Raw genomic sequence first — 16,093 nt, 5'->3', positions numbered from 1 at the left:
ATTTAATCCTGTTGTCATCAGAAGACATAGTTTATATGAGTCCAGTACTGTTGAGTGTTTTGAGGTTTGCTATATTGTCTGTCTTGTTCCATTCTTTTGTATCCATATGGGTTGTCTTTCTGCTTATTCTGTCAGTTATAGAGAGAGAGTTGTTCAAATCTTCCATAGTAATTGTTTGTTGTTTTTGTAATTTTATCAGTTTTTGCCTTATGTGTTTTGCCATTCTGTTATTGGGAACAAAAATACTTAGGATGGTAAAGTCTTCTTTATGAATTGATTCATTTGTCATTAATGAAATCCCCGGTAGTAATATTCCTTGCTCTGTAACTTACTTTTTCTATTATATATGGGTGTGTATAGATGCTCTTGCTTTCTTTTTTCTAATGTTGGCGTGATATACCTTTTGTGATCTTTTTACTTTGAACCTTTGATTTTCTTATTGTGTAAAATGCATTTCTTGTAGGTAACATATAACTGAGTCTTGTTTTTTGTTTTTAGTACAGTATTTCACTGTCTTTTACTTGTATCTTTAGACCATTTACATTTAATGTATGTTAACAGGAATTAATTTGAATATACCATTTTATCCTTTTCTGTTTTTCCAAAGCATTCATTGTTGCCCTTGTCAATTTTTTTCTGCCTTCTTTTGCACTATTTTTATGATTCCAGTTAATCTCCTTTATTATATCTGTTTACTATTTGTTTGTTTTGTTTTTAGTGATTCTTTAGGATTTACAGCTTACCTTCAAGTGATATTATACCATTTCACATATTGTATAAAAATCTCAAAACACTCAACAACAAAAAACCATACAACCTGCTTTAAAAATGGTGAAAGGACTTGAATAGACATTTCTCCAAAGAAAGTAATACAGATGGCCCATAAGTACATGAAAAGATGCTCAGCATTATTAGAGAAATGCTAATGAAAATAATGATGAGTACTACTTTACATGCATTAGGATGGCTATTATCAGAAAAACAAAATAACAAGTGTTGGGGAGGGAGGCTTTATAAAAATTGGAACCCATGTGGTTTGCTGGTGGGTATATAAAATAGTATAGTCGCTGCAGATTTTCTTTTCTTATTCTTTAAATATGTGTATTGATTTTAGAGAAAGGGGAGGTGAGAGAGAGAGAGAGAAAGAGAGAAACATCGATTGGTTGCCTCTCCCATCTGCCCTGACTAGGGCTCAAACCTACAACCTAGATGTGTGCCCTAACTGGAAGTTGAAACTTCATTCTTTTGGCATACAGGATGATGCTCCAAGCCCCTGAGCACACTAGCAGGGGCGGCTGCGGATTTTCAAAAGTAGTGGATTTATGAAAAATTTTGGTTATTTATTGACATACTTCAAATAATAGAATACATACATATTTAAAATAGACTTTTTTTAAGAGCAATTTTAGGTTCACAGAAAAATTGAGTGGAAAATACAGAGTTCCCATATATTCCCTGCAATGAGAGTTGCTCTTTCTCCACATTCTCACCAGTATACTTGATGTCAGTAGTCCAGATTTCAGCCATTCTGCTAGCTCGGCGATTTTCAATGGGTGTGCCACAAGAATTTTTAAAATATTTAATACCTAACTATTGAGTCAGGGGCACTGACCACTTTTCCTGTAGATTATCAAATTAAAAAAAAAAGACAATAGCCAATACAACAATAGCCATCCAGTGTGAAAAACCAAAATTATTACTACTTTTTTGTCAGGTTGCCAAAAAATGTAATATATTTTTTGGTGTGCTGCAGAATTTTAGTAATTAGTTTTCGTGTGTCATGAGATGAAAAAAGTTAAAATTGCTGTACCAGCTGTGTAATGGTTATCTCATTGTTTTAATTTTTTCATGATATATGGAGTATCTTTTCATCTACTTACTTGTGATATGTTATCTTTGGTGAGATATCTGTCAAGGTCTTCAGGTTTTTATTTCTTTCGTTACTGTTGAGATGTAGGTATTCTTTATATATTTTAGATAAGTCTTTTATCGTATATGCGTATATACATATATTATATACATGACTTTTCCCAGTCTTGGCTTGTCTTACTCTCTTGACAGTGACTTTTCACAATGCATAGTCAGATCTTTTTTCTTTTCCCTTGTTTACATGTATTTTAGCACACTTGATGCTGTTTCACAACCACTAATGTTCTGTTCATTTTTGAAAAATTTTTATCGAATTTATTTTTTTCTATTTAATTCTCTGTTTAAAACATTTTTATGTATTGATTTGAGAGAGAGAGAGAGAGGAAGTGCGAGCAGGAGAGGGAGAGAAACAGAGAGAGACATGGATTTGTTGTTCCGCTTACTCATGCATTCATTGGTTGATTCTTATGTGGGCCCTGACCAGGGATCCAACCCTCAAGTCTGGCGTATTGGGAAGACATTTTAACCAACTGAGCTATCCAGCCAGGGCTTTACTGAATTTGTTGGGGTGACATTGTTTAATGAAGTTGTAGATTTGTTGGTTTTTTTTCAGTCTTTTTTCTTCCTTTCTTTTTTTATTGAATAGCAAGCTTTTATGAAATATGACAGACAGCTGCATTTACTTCTTCTGATTTCTGAAAGTTTAAGTAAAAATTTTAAATTTTACATTATTTTTAATTGTATTTTTCCATTGCCATTTATCCCCCCATACCCTCTTCCACCTGCACCCATCTTCTCGCCCCATGTAGTCACAACACTGCTGTCTCTGTCCATAAATTCTTTCTCTTTTTTATTTTTTGCTCTATCCCTTGAGCTCCTCCCAACCTTCCCAGAGCTGTCACATTGCTCTCTATCTATGAATCTCTCTATTTGCTTGTTAGTTCAGTTTGTTCATTAGATTCTACATATGAGTGAAATCACATGGTACTTGTCTTTCTCTGACTGGCTTATTTCACTTGACATAATGTTCTGCAGGTCCATCCATGCTGTTGCAGAGGGTAAACTTTTCTTTTTTTATGGCTGAGTAGTATTCCTTTGTGAAATGTACCATAGCTGTAGTTTCTATTGGTGCCTCTTCTTGTTTCCTAATGATTTCCTCTGCAGTATCTAATATATTGTTTACCTACCCAGTGAATCTTTCATCTCAGACACTGTATTTCCCATTTTTAGAAGGGTTAGAAGGGGTGTGTGTGTGCGCGTGCGCACATGGGTACATGCATGTGTATGGAGAGATCTTCAGTGTCTTTTTAACATGTTTCCCTCTCCTCTATCTTCTTGAATAAATGGACTATGCTTTTCATAGTAGTTTAAATGTCACTCTGTTCTATTGATTGATTTATCTCCTTAATATGAGTCAAATCACATTGCTTACTTACATGCCTTGAAATATTTGTTCAGATGCCACACATTGTGCATTTAATGTTGCTTAGGGGCTGTTTTGTATTCCTTTAAATATTTTTGGGCTTTGCTCTGGAATACATTTACACGACTTGAATTTTTGTTTAATATGCCTAGAACAGCCTTTAGTCTAAGGCAGGGGTGTACAAACATATTCTGAAACAGCCAGGTAGAAAATACTTTAGGCCTGCGGGCCATCGAGCATCTGTCATGACTACTCACCTCTGCCATCAGAGTGCAAAAGCAGCCGCTGACAATATTTAAGTAAATGAGTAGGACGTTGGACATACATAGGGCTCATATCGATTGTTTCCCTGGTCTCAAGGATCACTGTCTTGTGCTGTTGCTCACCATCTAGAAACTGTTTTCATCTGTTTGTTAAGTTTTCCAGGAGGAGGGTAAATCTAATCCCTGTTAATCCATTATGGCTGGATGCAGAAGTTCAGCATTTTGCTTTAATTCTAAGGTGTGGATAATTTTCTGTAAGATTGCTTAGAACAACACCTGATACATAGTAAAAGTTCTGTATGAATTTTTGTAAATAAAGAAAACAGATAAATTGGGATTGGATTTTGTCGGGTAGTTAAAATTTAATGTATCTTTGGAGAAGTTGAATCACAGATCCTTTAAAAGGTGCAAGCATTATAGAGGAATTTGAAGAGGTATTGTAGCTCTAATTGTGCTGTTTTCTCTCTGGTGCTAGATGTAGTAGCAAAAGAACATGATAAAAACACCAAGGGAATCTTTTATTTCTTTTGATCTCATGAATAGGTAAAGGAGGCTTAAACTTTCCCTCCCCTCTTACTATCATCAAGGGACTACTATGATTCTTGCCTTTCAGAGAATGGCATCTTTTTTTTTCCTTTCTGCCTGTAATTCTTTTAGTCTTAAAGACAAGAGGATTGGGCCTCAGTTGTTATCATTTGAAGTATCTCCTTGGCACTTACTTTTTAACCTAGTTTCCATAGAAAAATTTCCCCTTGTTGCTGTTACTTCGTCTTGCAGGTTTTATGGATATATGGGTTTACTTTGGGAATATATTGGAATTTTCATTATTTTCACTTATGGTGTAATATGGAGAGAATTTAATTTGCAGCCTTGTGAATTTATATAACTTTATAGTTAATAGCAACAACCAGATTCATGATCTAATAAAACTCTTATTTGGAAATGCAAAAAATAAAACTACAACTCTGGGTATATGTATCTTCAAAGGAGTGAGAAGTACAAACTTTCGGAGAGTGGCTACCTGATGATAGGTAGGTTACAGGCTTTATGATGGGTGAGTCTGTGTAAGGATGGTAAATGGGAAGTGTCGGTAATGTTTTACTTCTCACCTTCAGCGATGGGCTCATAGGTTTTCCTTATACTAGTAAAATATAAAGAAGAGACCCACACTGTCAAAGAGAAATGAACCAAGGATCATTCATGGTCTGCCTCTTTGGGCTCAGTGCCCTATGTGGAGAAGAAAAAGATGCAAGCAAGAGAAACTGAACGTGATAGTTTTTCCTGGGTCAGAAATGGACATTAGAAATGAAAATTTAGAGGTTTATAGTGGAGTTTTTCTGCCTCTGCTGCTAACATGGTGCCTGTGAAAGAGATTATGGCGAAGGGAGGCAAAAATAAATAAATAAATAAAAAGAAGGAGGTTTTGAAGTTTACCTTTGACTGCACCCACCCTGTGGGAGATGGAATCATGCCTGGATGCTGCCAATTTTGAGCAGTTTCTTCAGGAGGGCATCAAAATGAATGGAGAAGCTGGAAATCTTGGTGCATGGGCTGTAACCTTGAAAGATCAAGATTAAGGTAACTGTAACTTCTAGGGTGCCTTTTTCTGAAAGGCTTTTGAAATATCTCACCAAAAAATATTTGAAGAAGAATAAACTATGTGATTGGTTGCTTGTAGTTGCTAACAGCAAAGAGAGCTAACCAATTGTGTTACTTCCAGATTACCTAGGATCAGGGTTGTCCAACCTGTGGCCCACAGGCCGCATGCTGCTCCAGATGGCTATGAATGTGGCCCAACAAAAATCATAAATTTACTTAAAACATTATGAGATTTTTTTGTAATCACGTTTCACAATGTATTTAATGTGTGGCCCAAGACAACTCTTCTTCTTCCAGCGTAGCCCAGAGACACCAGAAGGTTGGATACTCCTGACTGATGAAGAAGAGGAGGAAGATGAAAATTAAAATTCACTTATCTGGCACATTTTATATGATACTTGAATAAACCTTGGGAATCAAAAAAAGTTTATGGAACATATCAAAGGGAGGGATATTTCTCTCTATATGAGATATTTTTATAAATAAAGATGTACTCTTTAACTTGTTCATGTTTTAAATTTCAGTTCTAAATTAAAAAAAGATTTTTATTTATTTTTAGAGAGAAGGGAAGAGAGGGAGATAGAAAAGGAGAGAAACATCAACATGTGGTTGCCTCTTGCATGGTTCCTTCTGGGGACCTGGCCTGCAACCCAGGCATCTGCCTTGACTGGGAATCTAACCGGCGACCCTTTGGATCGCAGCCTGTGCTCAGTCCACTGAGCTACACTAGCCAGGGCTCAGTTCTGCATTTTGTAGTACTGTGTGTGTGTGTCTGGTGCATGTATTTCTGTAACCAGAACAGTGACTGCATACATAGAGCTAAAGTGCTGTTGGTATTTTTATTCATATTACTGAGAGGGCCACTGTAGTATCATCTCAAATTAGTCATATAACCTGCATACCATGGCATTACAGTTTTTCAAAGGTAAATAATACCCTTCTCCAACCTACTTCACAGAACTATAGTGAGGATAAGTGAAGTAAACTGTAATTTTTTTTTGAAATTTTTACTGATAAAGTGGCTAAAATGGATGGTTGCCCCGTGGTTCCCATGGGGTTCCCAAGGGGGAGTCCCATGGTTTACCACTGGCAGGAGGGAAGAAGTGGCTACAAAATTGTTGATGTCTTTCCCTATCAACATCTCCCTCTTTCCCTCGCACATTATACTCAAAGTGCTGACATCACTGTCTTAAGGACATGGGGACTAAGTTCCATATGTCCTTTATCCTTGTTTACCTCCATCATCTTGAGAATCCCAAAGGTCATCTCTCATCCTTACACTCTCCTCCCTATAACATTCACTTGTCAAGCTATTCGGATCTGTTAATTCCCCTGCTCCCTCCACTACTCATCTGACTCCTGAAACTTTTTGGTTGGGGCCTCTGGCAGTCCCTGTCTGTCATCTGCAAAATCCCCTTATATTCTTAAGCTCTTTTAAAATGTTCTTTTCCTTTCTCCTAGTTCCTTTTTTTTGTTAATACCTCTCATTTTTTATGGTATTTTTTATCTCATGGTTTTCTGTAGTGCCACTACATTCATAATCCCTAATACCTAATGATACTGAGCATCTTTCATGCGCTTATTTGAAGTCCCTTTATTTTCTTTGGTGACATGTCTGTTCGTGTCTTTTGCCATTAATGTTGAATTTACAAAATTCTTTACATACTCTGTATTAAAGGCCTTTGTTGGATGTATGATTTGCAAATATTTTTTGTGTGTGTCAATGGCTTATATTTTCATCTCTATTTAAATGAAGTCCAATTCATTAATTTTATTTTTAAATGAGAGGATTATTTCCTCAAAAATATTTTGCCAGCAAGTAGTGGAAGCTCTTATACACAGTATTAACTTTGCAACTCTGTTTTGCTTCTCATTTCTCAGATAATCGTTACACTTGGGGAAATTGGTGTTTACTTGGTAGCAGGAACATTGTGTTATTCAGCAAGATTTATTTCCCTGTTGTCTGTAAATCTTTAAAGAAACTGGTCAATCCCCAGAGTTTACTGGTTGATCCCTGGGTGGCATAAGAGGTTTTACATTTTTTTCTAAGAGGATATAATTACCTATCATGTAGAAAGACCAACCCTAGCATTTGACGAGGCAGTGGTATTCTGTTGGCTAGCACGGAGTGGTTTATGCATGTGTGTTCCGTATGTCCTGCAAGTAGCATATGGTCGTGTGGGCGGACACATTATGGAGTATGTGCATGTTGTGTCCAAAGCAGTTCTTTCCCTAAGTGTATATTGAACACACATCTAACTATATTTTTTTGCAGTGCACTTTTTGGTTAATACAGTATTAGTTTTTTCAATTTGTTTTAGTGCTGCCTTGATTCTATCACATTGTCCTACCACTGAGTATTTCTAAATCATGCAGGGATGGAAGGATTCTCTTTAAAGGGCATTCTTAGTGTTTATTTAATATATAGGCTGTGACATGGTTACTGGAACATGGTGTATTATAGTATTTTTGGAAATACATTCATGTATTTTACATATGTGACATTTGTCATTTCAGCACTTTAGGTACTTACTCATGCACAGAGTTATTGGTGCTGAAAGTAGACCTTTAATACTAATTTCTTTTTAAATAAGTACTCACCTGTCAAGACTCACTTTGTTTTTTTAAAAGACTTTATTTATTTATTTTTACAGAGGGTAAGGAAGGGAGAAAGAGAGTGAGAGAAATGTCGATGTCTGAGAGAAACACTGATCAGTTGCCTCTTGCATGCCACCAGCTGGGGACCTGGCCCACAACCCAGGCATGTGCCCTGACAGGGAATCAAACCGGCAGTTTTTTGGTCTGCATACCAGCACCCAGTCCTCTGAGCCACACCAGCCAGGGCTAGTAGTAATTTTGGTAACTCATTTAGAAAATACTTCCTCCTAAATTCTTTGGCCTAGAGGTTCCTAAGTTGTAGCCCCTGAGAGTATCAAATGATGATACATGACTGTGATGGATGTGTACTAGCTTTATTGCTTTTTTAACAATTTACTGTTTCTTTTTTAAGAGAGAGAGCGAAACATTAGTTTATTGTTCCACTTATTTATGCATTCATTGGTTGCATCTTGTATGTGCCCTGATGACGGATTGAACCCGCAACCTTGGCATGTCAAGGTGGTGTTCTAACCAACTGAGCTACCTGGCCAGGGCTAGTATTACATTTTTTGAGATACTCTTCTAAGCTAATTATAGGATATGTAGATACTTTGTTAGGCATACATGGAAATGGTTTACATGTTGGTCCTTTAAGATAATTTTACCACCATTTAACAAATCTTTTTTTTTCTTTTTTGGACTTTAAGCTATATTTCTCAGAGTTTTTTTTCATGTTTTTCTTCAGTTTAGCTTGTCTTATACTTATTTGGATCACATTTCCTCTTATTGTCTTTTTCTTATTCCCACATTTCTTTTATTCTACTCTTCAAAAATTTTTAAGATCAAATTTTTATAAAAACTAATTATATATGCATACATAATTTTTTACACATTATTCCTTAATTGTATTGTTTTTTTTCATTAAGATATTAACAATTATGTATATGTTTTCTGACTTTTTAGGTGTGAATTTTCTATTTTACCAGAGACTCATCAAAATTCCTGGATCGCAGGCTTTTTGCTTTTATACAATTCTGGAAAATTCTCTGTTATTTATCTCTTTGAATATCATATTTTAAATTCTTTCTGTTCTCTTTGGTCATTGCCTTCACCATGCTCCACATAGAACTCTTTGTCAGAAATCAAGACCAGATGAATAATGTAGCAAGAAAATAGACTAATCTTCATAAAAGGAAAAGCAGCTCAGACCAGCTACCTGATTTTTTATCTTAATCTTAAATGATAACTAAAAATGAAGCAGTGCATGAAGCCAGCCAGTTGTTTAAAGGACACATGCACTGTCATAAGAATATTAACATTATATGTGAAATAACTATAATGTCACTTGAAAATAGAGTGTAGTAACTTCGACGCATACTGCAACTCCAGAGCTAGCGATAAAAACAAAAAACAAATTTAAACCAAACAAGTGTAGTTCATCAGCCAATAAAAGGGATGAAATGGAATATTATTCCACCAGAAGACCAAACCAAATTATATGCTGTCTATTAAAATATATGTTAGGATAAAGATGCCAACATATTTAAAATAATATGATAGTAAATCTATACCATGCAAATGCTGATAATAAGGAAGCTAGAGTGGCTGTATTAATATTGGGTAAAGACTTTAGAGCAAGTATTACCAGGGATAAAGAAGGACATTTCATAATGATAAAATCATTAGTTCATCAGAGGATGGGATAACCCTAAATGTGTGTTCATTTAATAACAGAGGTTTTTCTTTTATTTTTTAATAAATCACATATGTGTATAATTTCTTTTAATAATTTTTTAATCCTTACCTGAGGATATAATTATTAATTTTAGAGAGTGGGGAAATGAGGGGGAGAGAGAGAAAAAGAAACATTGAGGTGAGAGAAACATCAATTGGTTGCCTCTTGCACACATCCCGATTGAGGACCTAACCTGGAACCCGCATGTGTGCCCCGACTGGAATCGAACCTGTGACCTTTTGTTTCATGGGATGATGCTCCAACCAACTGAGCCACACCAGCCAGGGCTATGTGTATAGTCTTAAATGCCAAATCATCCTCCAGGAACTTATGACAAAAATTAGTCATCCTCTACTTTACAGGCAGAGTGCAAAGGCCCTGAGGAGGGAGAATGTGTTGTGTTTTTGGATAATGGCAAGAAAGAGCCCAGTGAGGCTGGGGCAAGATGGGTGAGGGAGTATTAAGAGATAGGTGAGAGAGAAATAAATAATGAGCCAAAGAGTGTTGTACCTTATCACCTTTATTTTTCGTTAATTGCATGTGCCCTTCTCCAGTGGGACTATAGATACTTTGTGTGGACTTCAGCGTTGCAATACTTCATTTGTCTTTTCTTGTCTTTTGTTTTATTTTTTCCACTCCTTACCCAAATATTCTTTTTTTTTTAAAGATTTTATTTATTTATTTTCAGAGAGGGAATGGAGGGAGAAAGAGAGAGAGAGAAACATCAATGTGCGGTTGCTGGGGGTCATGGCCTGCAACCCAGGCATGTGCCCTGACTGGGAATCGAACCTGCGATGCTTTGGTTTGCAGCCCATGCTCAATCCACTGAGCTACGCCAGCCAGGGCTACCCAAATATTCTTATTCTTTGAAACCCTAATTCCAATTTGGCATTCTCTATGAAACCTTTCTGGTCAACCAAGCAAAGATGATCTGTATGAACTATTTGGGTGCTTCAGAAGGAATTTAATGCGTATCATTCACTTTCTTATTATTATTTCATGTGTACTGGCTTTCTGAGTAGTCCAGAGATTCCTGCTGAGGAATGATGACTTCAGTACTGCTTTTTGTTTATCTGTTGTATCCTTTCAAATAGTTTGTAGCATTAACTGAGGCTCATGGTTGTTACTTAATAATTGCCTGTGTTTAGTTTATGATTAAAGATTGGCATGATTTCACTAATTTTTTAACATCAGTTTTCCTCCAGAATGCCTTCATTTTGTTTTGTTATTATAATAGCTACCATTTATTAATCATTTACAATGTGCACACCAGGTAGAATCTCCAGTTTACAGATGTGGCAATTAAAGTTCAGAATTAAGGTTATAAACCAAATAGTTGCAGATGTGTGTCTGACTTCAAATTTCATACTCTTTCTATTTTGTGACTAGAGATCGTGTTAGTTGGGCTTTGGGCATTCTGAATTAGGGCTTAATGTGTCATGCTAATTAAATATTGACTCCTTAAGTGCATGCATGTCTATTTACATATTTGTGTGCATAGGTATCAATAATTCCTAGGCATTTTAAGATTTTTGGTGATACAGTTTTCCTTCTATTTCATAATAGCCAGATAATAGACTTTTTCATCATGAACTACTTCTTTACCTTGGCATCTTTGTTCTAAACTAAATGAACTTTCTTTTCCCACTATATATAGAGTTTCCATAATAATATAAGCTATGAGAGTGCCACATGCACAGTTTGAGATGAATTCTGCTTTTAATGCTTCTCATTTTATAATATTTCTCCAGATTTCTTCATGGGCAGCCATACTGTGTGTGAATTGGGCTGCATAAAGTGTTCAACTGTGGGGAGGGTGGATGAGGCGTGGCTACATGGAATGAAATGGAGTATAATATAAATCATTACTCCCTTGAGAATTGATGACAGGAAAGTATGTAAACATATGGAATACAGTTAGAATTTTATGATATAATGCAATTCATGCATGTAGTAAGCCCAGATTAAAAAACTCATTCATTGAAGATGTTAGGCATCCTACTTATAAAGCTGTAGCTTTTAGAATTTAGGAATATAATGGGAAGTAAGCATCCACAGATAAGAATGTGAGTGATAATAGTGTTTTTGTATGAATGTATTTTTTATAGATTTGGGGAGGAATGTGAATTTTAAAAGCATTTTTGGAGAGTAATTGAGCAAACAGTGTTTATGAAATTTAATTCATCTAGCCATCCCACACATGTCCTTTGACTTAGCAGTTTCATGTTTGACAATCGACTTCATGGGAACAGAAGGATTACTTTGTAAGCATGTGTCTATGGCCCTGGCTGGGCTGCCCAATTTGTTAGGGTATCATCCCATGCTCTTGATGTGTGAGTATTTGTTGACCAGGAGGGACGTACCTGATGCATTGAGTGAGAATAATCAGCTACAGAACCGTGTGTATACAGTTTCCCATTTTGTAAAAGTTCTGAAAAAATGTGAAGTGTTTTGTAAAAAATGCTATATTTAACTGTATGTGTTTTATTTGAGATGTGGAATGTAAAATGCGTGTATAAGATGACTGTAAATATGTAGGAATTTCAGATACTCCTGGGCAAGGCTCACGAACAGTTGCAGACATTCTTTGACTCGGTGTGGGACCGTGCACGGTCAGGCTCATGTTCACAAGTCAGCCATTAACATGAAAGGGAGGCCAGTTATCCCTTGTAGTTTCTCTGAGGTTATTTTGTTTTTCAGGCAACCTTTCTCTTAAAAGTTCAAGGTAAAACTTGTTAAACTTTTATGTTGTAGCATTGGCAGTCACTTCTAAAATTGAACTGATTAATGTTTTAATGAAGCAGATTACTTTTTATTCTAATGCATCTGTATCCCTACCCCCCAACATTTTATTTTAAAAAAAACAATCAAACTCCCAGAAAGGTAGGAAGAGGAGGATAGGAACTCCTTCTCTCGGTCACATTTTAGATAAAATGTGAAAAGCTTTATTACAGGAAAAGCCCACCTGTAATCTTACCACTCTAATCAACTATCAGTATCATGCACACGGTTTCTTTTTTTGCCACTAAACACCTTTCTTATTTGCTTCAGATTTTTAGTGCAGGTATAGTTTATAGTAGAGAAGTACAGAGATTTACATGTTATAGTTTGACTATTGACAAATGCATGTAATCCTGTCACCCATATTTCTACAAAGATAGAGATATTTCTGTTACCCAGGAAGTTATCACATGCCCTTTCTGACTTACTCCCATCTTCTTCACAAGTGGCATCTACTGTCTGATTTCTTTACTTTAGAGGGAATGGTTCTCCCTGTTCTTGATGATGTTGCGTGTATCAGTGTATGTTTCCTTTTTATTGTTGAGTAGTCTTCCATTGTGGGAATATGCTAAATTGTTTGTTTTTCTTTTGATGGAATTTGGGTTGAGTGTAGTTTTGAGCTGTTAGGACTAAAGCAGTTGTGAACTTTCTCATATGAGTCTTTTTGTGTCATGGAGTTTGAGTCAGCATTTGAATGGGTTGAGACAAATAAATGACTAGAATGTGTATAATATGAGGTTCTGTTAAGTTCTTCAAAGAAAAATAAATCAGGTGTGGAGATAAAGCATGATGGAGAATGATTTTTCTGATTGGAAAATATTTTCACATGACCTAAAAAAGTATACAAATGAATTGCAGAGATAACTAGGGCATACCTGGGTATTTCCTAGCAGAAAGCAGAAAACGCAGCATTCCTGGAGCAGGTGTGTGCTGGGCACATTCCATTGTGGGTGTGCAAGGTGGAGAGAGACTGGCATCATGGTAGAAAGAGCAAGAGGAGAGTCAAGGATGTGAACAGTATTTTTTTTAGTTGGAAAAGTAAATGAACGGATTCACCATATTAGAATTTCCAGCAACAAAATAATTGCATAAACTTTATTGAGTTCTCACATGTTGCAGCACCTACTTACTCCATTGCTTTTATTATTTTTTAATCCTCACAATAGCCCTATGTGAGATACTGCTTTTTATCCCTACTGTGCAGATGAGAGAATTAAAGCACTAAGGGATTAAATACATTAGCCTTTGTCAATAATTTTGTTTGTAGTAGAGAAGTTGATGGTAGTTTTATATAATAGTACCTTCTTTTAGTGAGCCCAGGCAGGAGAGGAAAGAATTCTGTGCTGTCTTGCAGGGTCACACGTGGCATTTAGTGCCACAACAACGTGGGCATGTTATATAACCTTTCTTAAGGTCAGTTTACCCCCCTGTAAATGGATGGTTTGTAATTTTGTGCTTTTAAAAGTGTGATGAGTCTAATCTGTGAAAGAGCACAAGGGCCCTTCCTGATCATCAAAGTGAAATAATACAGTTCTGTTGAATGTTGAGGCATACTCACATGCAGAACATTGTAATCGATGGAGAAGGGTAAGAAAGCTAGCAATAATGAAAAAGTATTGTCTTTCGTATTTTAAACTTTTTGAAGTCACTGTGGAGGCTAAAATGTATACACGTATTTTGGGTATTTGATGAAAATTACAAAGATGTCTTTGGTGATCATATTTAGGTAGAACTGTTCCAGGCAGTTGAGAGTTCTGTCCTGTTTCTCCTTCCTGTGGTTGGTCGATGGCACCTGCAGCGTGCATGTCTGTTTTCGTGCTTCTCCCTCCTCATCTTCTTTCGCACTTCATCGCTGTCTTCTCTCTGTCTCAAAATACTCCTCATATAAGACCTCTGTTTAGGCAAGAACTTTTGTAGCATGTAATAGAAAATTTTTTAGGAAAAGAAATTTCTAGTGGGAAAAAGGTCAAACAGAATCTAAAATTACACATAATAAAATTTATTGACTATAAATTGGCAATAGAATCATATTTTTAGTAAAAATTAGATCTGCAATATATGACTACAATTTTAAGCTCACCCTAAGAGAATCTATGTGGAAAACTGGACAAACAGAATTATATATTTTGTGTAAGAAAATTATTTGAGTAAAATAAAAAAGTAGAATGGAAGACTTGGAAATGATTTAACTAATAAAATGCATTAATTTGTTCAATGGAATTTTTCTCCAAAAGACTTTCTCAGTGAAAATTCATTACTACTAGCATTATTTCATGTAAAATATTTATGTTTAAGACATCATCCACAAGATTAGAAGAGTAGAGTTGAGATATTTCATTATCAGTTGGAGTTTTATCTGCATGTGAATTTGTTTTCGGATCCTCACAGAAGTGGTTTCTATTGCTATCTTGAAATCTTTAAGGCTGATTTATGAGCTTAAACTAATTTTAAATGAGTTTGCAATGGCATGTATTTGGGGGGATATTATTTAACATTTTCTGACATGCAAACTCTTGAATTTTTTTGAGGCGGAGAGGAGTTGTGACTTGGTGTCCAAGCCCATTTTCATTACTTTAATTGTGCGATTTATTAGGATTTTAAGCTTTTTATAAATGTTTTAGTGTTATAGGACAGAATTAAAAGGATTTAGAATAAAAGGAGTTTAACAAAAGGACTTTGCAACAGGATTGCAGTGGTTTTTATATTTGATGGATTTGTCTAGCTGCTTTTCATTTCAATCATCATGCTACATTCTGTTAAATGCTGTAGAACAGGTGTGTGTAACGTCATTCTCTCTATTGTACATGCAAATAAACACAATTTTCTATATAAAAAGTTAATCCTCTACAATTTGGAGGATTACATTTTGGGAGGGTGATGGTTCCATTAGGCATCACGGACAGTACATGTCACTATTTATGCTGCACAGAAAATCAGGTTAATAGCTACAGTGCTCATGAGATAGTAGAATTTTTATGCTAACATTTTCAGATTTTTATTTATTCAAACTATCCACAATGAAATTATTTAAAGCAGAGTGAAGGTTTTGTTGCATAGTTTTCCAACTCTGAAATTACATTAAAAAAAAGGTGAAGAGCATGACTCAAATAAATTTGGAGATTTCATTATTATTTGCTTACTCATTGTAGACTCTGGTTCTTTCTACTTGCGTGGGTTTACTAGCAGGTGCATCAGGGCTTATGCTGTTTTCAAGTTAGGGCTTTATTTTGTTTAAATGTTTTGCTTGGAGTCCTTCTCTGAATACCCATGAAGAGTATAAGTGTTAAGTAGCTGACCTTCTATAGCGTAAAGCTGGCAGTGCTAATGTGTAATCGATTAGGTCAGCAAAACCAGTGGAGTTCTTGAAATCAGGCTTGAGAAAAACGAAACAATCAAACCACTCTTGCCAGTATTATTTGCACTTTAAGGCCATGATGTTTCATTCATCAACACATCAAATTGGTATGTTTAACACAGGTATAAGCTGTAAAAAACATTGCAGACACCAGGAAGCAGAAGGAAAATAGTTATTGTTAAAGGTGAAGGTAAAATAGGTAGGAGTGAAGAGTTGGGATTGTATAGATGAAGTTTGGTTATAATTAATTCAGAACATAAATATTGTGGGCTTTGGACCAGTTAATTTTTAACTCGTGACTTGTTCAGGTCATATTGTTACATGTGAAGTCTGATTTATTTGTTGAGCGGGGGTAACAGCATACAATCCGTAGTAATTAATGATTTGTAAATACTTAAACACTGATTGTTATGGCTTCTACATTTTTTTAAAGGTTATAAATAACTTTATTCATAAACATTAATTGTGTT

General features: G+C 35.6%; 1 protein-coding gene across 11 annotated transcripts in view; it reads left to right on the top strand.

Moving 5' to 3' along the window:
- BCAS3 (BCAS3 microtubule associated cell migration factor) overlaps nt 1-16,093 on the top strand; it is a 485,409-nt gene that overhangs the window by 53,023 nt on the left and 416,293 nt on the right. The gene's annotated exons all lie outside the window — the stretch shown is intronic.

Source organism: Phyllostomus discolor, chromosome 8 (assembly GCF_004126475.2).
Source record: "Phyllostomus discolor isolate MPI-MPIP mPhyDis1 chromosome 8, mPhyDis1.pri.v3, whole genome shotgun sequence".
Classification (NCBI taxonomy): Eukaryota; Metazoa; Chordata; class Mammalia; order Chiroptera; family Phyllostomidae; genus Phyllostomus; species Phyllostomus discolor.
This window is presented reverse-complemented; position numbering and strand designations above follow the sequence as displayed.